This window comes from Nannospalax galili, unplaced genomic scaffold (genome assembly GCF_000622305.1).
Source record: "Nannospalax galili isolate Female #2095 unplaced genomic scaffold, S.galili_v1.0 scaffold639, whole genome shotgun sequence".
In the NCBI taxonomy this organism is placed as follows: Eukaryota; Metazoa; Chordata; class Mammalia; order Rodentia; family Spalacidae; genus Nannospalax; species Nannospalax galili.
Window position 1 is genome coordinate 2,918,662 of NW_008344644.1, and position 9,346 is coordinate 2,928,007.

A 9,346-nucleotide genomic window follows, 5' to 3' on the forward strand; every position below is an offset into this window, starting at 1 on the left:
TCAACAAAGATCCAAGGCAACCGATTATGACTAGTAATAATCAGATACATACAGATTAGAGATGCATGTGCCAACATCTCAGTGTTAGTAACAAAAACAATGAGTCTTTCTACGAGGAACAATGTACTCTAAAATGAAATGGAGATCTTTTTTAAAGGTTAAAAACTCATTCAATTTAATGTCTTACAGGGCATATTTTTAGTTTAATATTGTATAACTGTATTAATTCAACTGTGGACCTAGAAACTTGCACACACTTATGAAAGAGATGTACTTTTGCTCTGGAGTGTGTAACTGAATATGTTAAATCTGTAGTGAAATGCTCCTTCTAATCATGTAGATATTAAAAATGAAAAAAATAATGATTAAAAAAAAAAGAAAGAATGGAGTTTGAGCATGGGTCAGGGGAGCAAGCCAGTAAGCAGTGTTTCTCCATGGTCTTTATTTCAGCTCCCGCCTCCAGGTTCCAGCCCTGAGTTCCTACCTTGGTCTCTCAGTGATGAACTGTGACCGTGGAGACCAAGACTGTGACCCTCCTCAAGTTGGTTTTGGTCAATGTTTTTATCACAGCAATAGAAAATAATTTAGACAGCATCCAAACTGAAAAGGAAATCAACTTAGATATCATGTAGATGCCCCCAAACTATTATAACTCATAAATGAATTCAACAAAGCTGCAGTATACAAAATCAGCATATAAAAATCATTAGTGTTGGTATATGCCGTCATTTACTGAAATTGAAATCAGGCGTGCAATCTCATTTAAAACAACTATAAAAATGCCTAGAATTCATCTAACAAAAAGTAAAAATGACTCTACAGTGTAAACTATTGAAAGAAGTTGAAGCAGATACAAAAAAAAAAAATAGAAAGACAATCCATGTTCATGTCCATTCTACCCAAAACAATATACAAATTGAATCTATAAAAATGCCAATGGAACTCTTCACTGAGCTAGAAAAGACAATTCTAAAATATATGTGGATTCATAAAACTTCCTTTTCTGTTGCTGTAGCCAAATAATCTGACAAACAACTTAAGAAAGGAAGGGTTTATTTTGTCCTAAAATTTGAAATATATTCATTGTGGCAGGGACATCAAGGCAGCTGAAGTACCTTGAAGCAGCTGGTCATACCATGTTCTTAGTCAGGAAGAAGAGAGCAGTGAGATCGCCTGGAACTGGAGCTCAGGATGGTTGTTAGCCACTTTGAGTGTTGAGAACTGAACCTGGTCCTTTGCAAGAACAGCCAAGTGCTCTTAACCACTGAGCCATCTCTCTAGCCCCAAAGTAGATACTTTATTTACTGAAGAGGAAATTGAAGTTATCTGTAGATCCCAGATGCCAGCAGAGAAGTTACACAATGGCATTTACACAGAAGGTCAGGGGCCCTCTGGCCTTCCTGGTAAGATGTGGGTTGCTTGCCTGGTTTGTGAATTCTTTTTCTTCAGACCACCTCTTCCATGAATTCTGCCACAGCTCCTCCATGCTTTTATCTCACCCTTTTTTTAATGCATAGCTGAAGCCATCTTTCTAGAGCACAACCTGCATCCTGTCTTATTTCTCCCTAAAACCACGCAACTGCTTCTACATTGTGGCTTTAAAGCCCAAACCCTAAACTCGGCTTCATCTTTTCTTCTCACCACTCGATTTAAGTCACATCAATCTTTATTCCCTCTAGTGTCTGAGATGTACTAACCACGTTTATTTCTATTTCTCCTATTGCCTTATTATCACACCCAAGGCTTTTCCTGGATGGAATTTCTCAGACTGCCTTCAGAACCTTCCATCCTTCCAAACCCCCGTTCCCCCATCTCACTCTGCACTCTGTGTGGTTGCTATACTCCTTTGTGAAAGTTTTTACCAGCTACAAAAGTGCTTTGTTCTCTCTTCTCTAGAGACCTAGTGTAGAAATTGGTCATGGATACTTATCACTAATTAGGTCATGAATAAATTAATCTATTAGGCCATAATTATCATGCAGTGATTCATGAATATCTTGTAATTATATTCAAATTTTCTTCTGAAGCAAGGCATATATAACTTCTGTTAATTATTAAAAGAACCATTGACACACAGTTCAAGAACATGTGCAATAATATGATCCATCAAACTATAGATTGGGACACAAAACCAATGATATTAAATGGCTTTTTAAAAGTAAAGAACAGATGCAGCATAGGAAGAGAATTCAGATAATAGAAGGCTGTACTGCCGTATAAGGTCATGCAACCCCTGTAACAAATGAAATTTATCATGAAGTATTTTAAATGCCCAAATAAGGCATGAGAGTATAACTACAATCAATAAAAATTTGCATTCACTGTTGTGATCTATAACTCTTTTAGCTCATTGACCTCTGAGTTCAAGGTGAAGACAGAGAGAATGTGGCTCTGGCTGGATAAAAAAATGCATGAATACATAACTGATGAATAAACTAATTAATTAGTCAGAGGTTGATCATATCATGTCAATGGAAATAGCAAAATGTAAGAAGAAGCTTTTAAAATGTAGTGAATAGTTATTCCTCTGCATAGCAGGACATGTGAGGAAAAGAGATTCAGGCTTGGTTGACATGGCAACATCTTTAAGGACTCAGGTGATTTCTACACTTCCCCCCTGCTGTTCTGAACAGTGACTTTGTCCTCAGGAAAGTGCTTTGAACATTTACCTTTTCACAGAAACATATAGAAAAATATTATTCATTTCAATCATGGCAAACAACCCACCTAGAAGCAATCCACACTAAGATTGGGTCAACACCTAAATCCAGAAACCTGGGAGGTAATGTCTGACCTATGGTAGGAGACTGTATATACCTACAAGACAGAGTAGAAGAGAGCTCCTGGAGGAAAAGCAGCAGGGTCTGCTGCAGACATGATCTGCTGAGATATAGAAAGCAAGCTAAAAACGAAACTTCAAAGTAAAATTATTAACACTGGAATGGTATAGGCCTCCCCATCTGAAAATTTAGAGAATTAACTCTATGCTTCAGAATCTAAATTGTGCAAAACATCACACTCAGATGATGTAAAAATATGGGTCATTTTGTTGGTGACTCTATATGTTTGAAATTCTGCAATAAGAAGATAATATTTAGGCCAGCTTTCTGAAAATAGGCTACTAATAGCTGGGCATTTGAAATATTGGCAGCAAGAAGGGAAAATGCTGACGCTAAAGACTTTTCAGTTTGCATTTTAGGGAGCGCAAAGACATATGCTTGTCTTTCTTGTCATCAGTCACTGATGAGTATATGGCAGCCAGGGAGTCATTTCTGGATCAGTCCTTGAATGTCTCCTCCCAGTCAGCTTGTCACTATTTATGAGGAAATTACAAAGGGACAGTGAAGCAGGAGCTTCAGTGCACGTGGAAGGAGACTAGGGGAATGAGGCAATCTAAGATCTCAACAACAGGTAATAGAAAAACCTCTTAACTCCCCCACTTCTAAAAGATAAACCATTGCATCTTCTGAACATGTAAAATAAAGTATTTGGGTGAGATGATTTTGGAATGCTTACCATTTATAACCTCATTTTATCCTGTAAAATGTTATTTCAATGAAAAGACTGTGCTAAAATATTTTCCAGAGAAAAATCACTTTCATTCATATGAAGAATAAATAGATTATCCTTTATATTTATTTTTATTTTGTGTATGAGTGTGCCTGCATGAATGTAAGTGCAAATGTGTCATGTAGTGTCCACAGAGATCAGAAGGGGGTGTCAGATCCCCTGGAACTGGAGTTATAGACAGTTGTTAACCACATGGCTACATGGAGAGACTAGAAGTTGACATTAAGAGCTCTTCCTCAATTGCTTCTTCATCTTATTTTTTGTCAAAAGTCTCTCATTGAACCTGGAGCTCACTGGTTATTAAGTTTTCTCTGATCTGGATGGTCGGTGAGTTCCCAGAATCCATTTATCTCTGCCCCCCGCCCCCCAGCACTGGGGTTCCATCTGAACCCTGCCAAGCAGTGCTTTCCCCATGGGTGCTGGAAATCCAAGCTCAGAATGAACTCATGCAGATGGAGCAAGCACTCTTCTCACTCAGCCTTCTCCCTAGCCATAAATATACAAGCTTACACTCCCACTAGCAGCATACTGGGTTCCACTTGTTTATTCTCACCAGTTTGGCCTGTTTAGACTTTTGAACTTGGCTATTCTGTTAGACATGTAGTAGAATCTCAAAGTATATTTGTTTCTTTTTATTTGTTTTCTACATTTCCCTAATGATTAATCATGTCATTCATATTTAAATGTCTTTTTTGGGAATGTAACTGTTCAAATATTTCACAAATTTTAATGTAAATATGATTAAATTATGAATTATTATATACTTTAATTATAAGAACCTTTGTAAAATTTTCTCTGTCTTGGGATGTTTTCTCCCAGTTTTGGTAAAAATTATTATAAATATCCAATTTTAAAACACCAATTCATTGGCATTTCAAGTTTTGTGTTGACTTTAAGACATTTTTGCCAATTGCAGTTAAAGTTTCCAATGTATTTCCTTCTTGAAGTTTATAGTCCTAGCTCTTACATTTGACCTGTAATTCCTTTGAAATTAGTTTTAAGTATGATGGAATTGTCAGTACTTATTTTCAAACAGGTATTCAATTTTTCCAGGACCATTTGTTAATAAAATGATTGCCCCATTGGAATTACTTGGCACCTTTGAAGGAAGATAACGAATTATTAAAATTTAAGTTGGCTAGCCAGGTGAAACACCCAAACTTAAAGTTATATCCCAGTCCCTAATTGTGAAACATTCTGTATAAACACGAGCCTTCTAATTTAGCATCAAAATTCCATAAAAATTGTCTTTGATTTATCATGCAACATTCTTTAGATGCTAATGATGTGTAGGATTGAGATATTAATTACATCATCCACTTAATAGATGCCTGGGGTCACTTGTTAAAATGGCATTTGTGAACTAGAAAAATGGCTCAGTAGATAAGAGCCATTAGCTGCTCGTGCAGAGGGTCCAGGTATAATTCCCAGTGTCCACATGGTGTCTAACAACAGTTGCTATCTCCAGTTCCAGGAATCTGACACCCTCTTCTGACCTCTGTGGGCACTACACAACATGGGTACACTGACACACATGCAGGCACTACACTCATACACATAAAATAAAAATAATAAATAAAACAGAAAAAAATGGCATTTCTTTTGTTGAGGGTGGGGCCTGAGTAGGTAAGTAGAGGACAGAAAGAGCTGTTTAGTGTTTTAGAATGGGACACATAGAAAAAAAAAAATCAGGCCTGGAGAGGTTTACAATAACAAAGGAAAGATGTGTCCTTGAACTGAATTTTAAAAAAGTAAATGGGAGATAAAAATTTTAATACAACTCTGCCAAGAGTTTATTTTGTTTGGCCTTTACTCAGGAAAATAGCTAAAACTTTACAATGTTCTCCATAGTTCCTTTAACTACTTTTATTTCTATTTATAATTCTGGATGAATGTCACTTCCTCTTTTTTTTTTCTTGTGCTGTGTCACAGCTCAGCCTATTGACTATAGGTGATTATATTTCAGAGACTTATCACTTAAAAAGACTAATGTGAACTCTCAAGGTAAATCAGTATCTGTGTGCACTGCTATTTCCTTAGGCATATTACATATTTTAGACACCAAAACAGTGTGTCAAAGAAATTAGCCCATCCCTTTGGGTGGGGACTTGAGGGGTTTCTTCTGTTATAGCATCATGAAAATGTTTTGTAAATCCTCAATCATTTAATTATATGCAAAATAATATTAGTGTAAGTATATTTAAGTACCATCTTAGTTATTAAAATTTAAACCCTTATTTGGTTATTGTGTGCCTTATTAACAGGGCACTATGTTTAATGAGACTATATCCAATAAAAACCAGTTCTAAAATAGTGCATAAATGGCAGTCTACCATATCATTTTTTCTCAATCAGGAGTGATATAACAGATATATTCTTGGTAGCAATTTGAAAATTAGCTTTGAGTTTATTTTTAATGTGAAAATGCCTCATTTCTTCCACTAATTAATTCCGTTTAAAGAGGACACACATCAGAAGACTGTGAATTTATTTATTCCAGTTTGTCGTGTCTATATGTAGACTAGCAGACAGAGCATTTTTAAAGAGGAGACTTTGAAAATGCATTCCCTTGGCCATGTTCTATAGCTTTCTATATCAAGAAAAACACTACTAGATTTTTTCAGAGAATCCGTAAGTGAAAGATTGAGACATTTATTGGGGGAGACCTCTCTACTTGGTATGCTACATATATCTCTTTATCTCTCAAGGGTGAGGCATGTGGTAGATAACTGTATTTGATTGAGTACAATACTATTTATCATGTAAAAAATTACTCTGCACCAAGAGACTGTCTATAGGTGATATATATGTTTGAATATCTAGCTAGATGATAAATGAACTTTTTCAAAAGGTGTCCTTTGTTACCATCTCCAATAAAACACCCAAAGGCCCCATTCTTTGTATAGAATGAAACAAATGCTCTAAACGTGCAGATCAATATACCTGAATTATCCTTCCTATATTTGGTGCTTTGTACCAACTGAGAAAACACCAAAATTAACTAGTCTTTCTCTCTTTGTTATAATTTAGATATGAAGCATTTCCCAAAAGGCTTGGGTGTTGAAGCTTTGGTCCTCATTTGGTAAATGCAAGCATTGAGAGGTGATTGGAAAATGAGGAGTCTGACCTCAACAATAGATTAAGACATTGGTGTTCATAATCTGATGGCATTACTGTGGGATGGTAGAATATTAGGAAGTGGAGCCTAATTGGGATATGTAGCTCATTAATGGTAGACCCTTGAAATATATATCTTATCATCAGCTCCTTTCAGGTTCTGCTTCTTAGTTTAAAAAAAGTTATTAAGTACATGCACACATGAGGTGTGCATGTGTAGACACACATACCAATGAGGTGGGTATGAGGTCAGAAAACAACTTTATGGAATTGGTTCTTTCTCCTCACCTTTATATGGGTACCAGAGATTGAGCATTTAGTGTGATGGATTCGCCACTGAAGAATATTGCTCTTGGGAATCTGCTGCTTTGCATCCAGCTCTGTCTTGTATAAAGGGACACATTACAACAAAGTTTCTTCAACCTGTACTACCTTCAGAAATTCCCCAAGTAAGCATTGCATTTACATTTTAGTAACAATATTGAGAGGTACATAGTTCATGGTGAACTGTTTCTCATTACAGAAGCATCATGTATATTCCTCACACATCACCTCTCCTACTTCTATCTATCCACATTCCCCAGGCTAGAAAGAATGAGCTTTACGTTGTTTTCTTGCCCTATTGAACATCTTCCTTCTTTCTCATGAGTCCCATATGCTAAGATTTTATAAAGGAAAGAATATTTTCCTATGATATGGAATAACTATAAATTCTAGGATATTGCTTCATGTGTAGTGCTTGAAAAGTTCAATAGAAGTGAGGAAAATACCCATAAAAGATTAAAGCAATTTGACCACCTATGGAGGGACAGGAGGAGAGAAAATATTTGTTCCCAACACATATAAACATACAAACAGTAACCATGTGAGGTAATGGCCATATTAATTAGTCTGATAGTGATATTTACAGATGTTAAATAAAAACTGTATACATTAAATATATATGTGATTTAATTGTTCTTCAATATATTTGCGGGGGGAGAAATAAAATATTTGAGAATGTATGTAGTTAAAGAAATCAAATCTTTATACATTGAAAAGCATAAAACAGGTAAAAAAGTTAAAACAGATACAGATAAATGGAAATAAATTCTGTGTTCCGTTATGCCAACTGCCAAGGTTTTTTTCCTATCCAGACACAAGCCTTCTTTAGCCTTAACAAAAAGATCCACAGGAAAGATAAATATGATACAGGAAAAGATAGAATGGACAGCAAAGATACAAAGGGAAGTATAAAATTTTAAAATTGCTAATCAAGACCATAGTACTTAGAATGGTTCACAGAGCTGATTGAGCAAAACAAACATGTGCAAAGAGAAACACAGGTTTTTAATGTTTATGGAAGGATTCTACACTATGGATTGGTAGTCATTCCCAGTTTTTACTGTCTCTGCCTATGTTTAACAATAGAATTTCTTCATTTGTTGCTGGGTGTATACTGCCCCCTCACCAATAAGCCAAAATACATTTTGTATGTAGGCTCATTAAACACAAGCAGAAATTAAATGTGCAGAGCCTTGAAATTATCCCTTAAAAAAAGATCTTAGTTTCTCCTTCCCTTTTTCTGCTGGAAGGAACAGCAAGCATTAGAAGTGCTTCCATGGACCCCAACCTGATTCAGGAAAGTAGTATGAGCACCTCACCGGTTGAGACTCTTCATGTTTGAACTCTCATGTGAGAAAGACATAAAATTTTACTCATGTAAGCCTCCATGTTTGGGGTTCTGTTGTGCCAAATTTAGCTTACATCTTCATAGAGAGTTTTTAAGACTCACTAAGTTTATCGTAAAGCTGTTATATATATATAAAAAAAGACAACTACTTAATTGGGAAACTAATTTGCTTTGGAAAAGTAATAGTGCCTTTCAACATCAGCCATCAGTAGCAGGGCAAGCTGGGAGCTGCAGTTTTTATGTGATATTCAGCCTAACAGGAAGCACTTTTGTCTTATACTCCTGCTAGAATAACTTAGTTTTATCCATATGCTTTTTTTTTTTTTTTTTTTTTTTTTTTTTTTTTGAACTCACAGAGATCTGCCTGCCTGTACATCCTGAGTGCTGGGATTAAAGGCATGCGCCACCATGCCCAGCCCATCTGCATTTTAAACCTGCCCATGTTTTTCTGATCCCTTGGAAACAAAGGTGACCTGAAGCTGCTAAAACAGTACCCATTTGCCTAGATAAATTGTTTCATTCATAGTTGTCAGTTAGAAAATGTCAGAAAGGTAGATGTTAAGTGATTCACTTATCCTACAATCTTTGGAAGATGCAGTTTTCTGTACAGTGAAAGGGGACTTTATGAAGGGCCAGCTCAATTGTTTTCAGTAGTTAGCAGCACTTACAAGAGGCAAGGCCTGTGAAACAAGTATGCCATTTGATTTTCTCAGCAACACTAAGGGATGGGACATTAATCACCTGTTTTACAGACGAAGACAAGGTTTAGCAAGGGTCAAAGATTTGCTCAATGTTAAAGAAAGGGAAAATTAAAAACTAGTAATATTGAGCCCATAGCCTCAGATTTGACTCTCTCAACGCTGATGGCTTTCAAGAGAAGCTGACTAAAATGTCCTTTCTCAGTAGCAAACCATTGGTTATGTGAACTTCACCTGGGAGCACTTGACTGTACAGCAATAATGGAATTTCAGAGTGCTTCCATTTGTA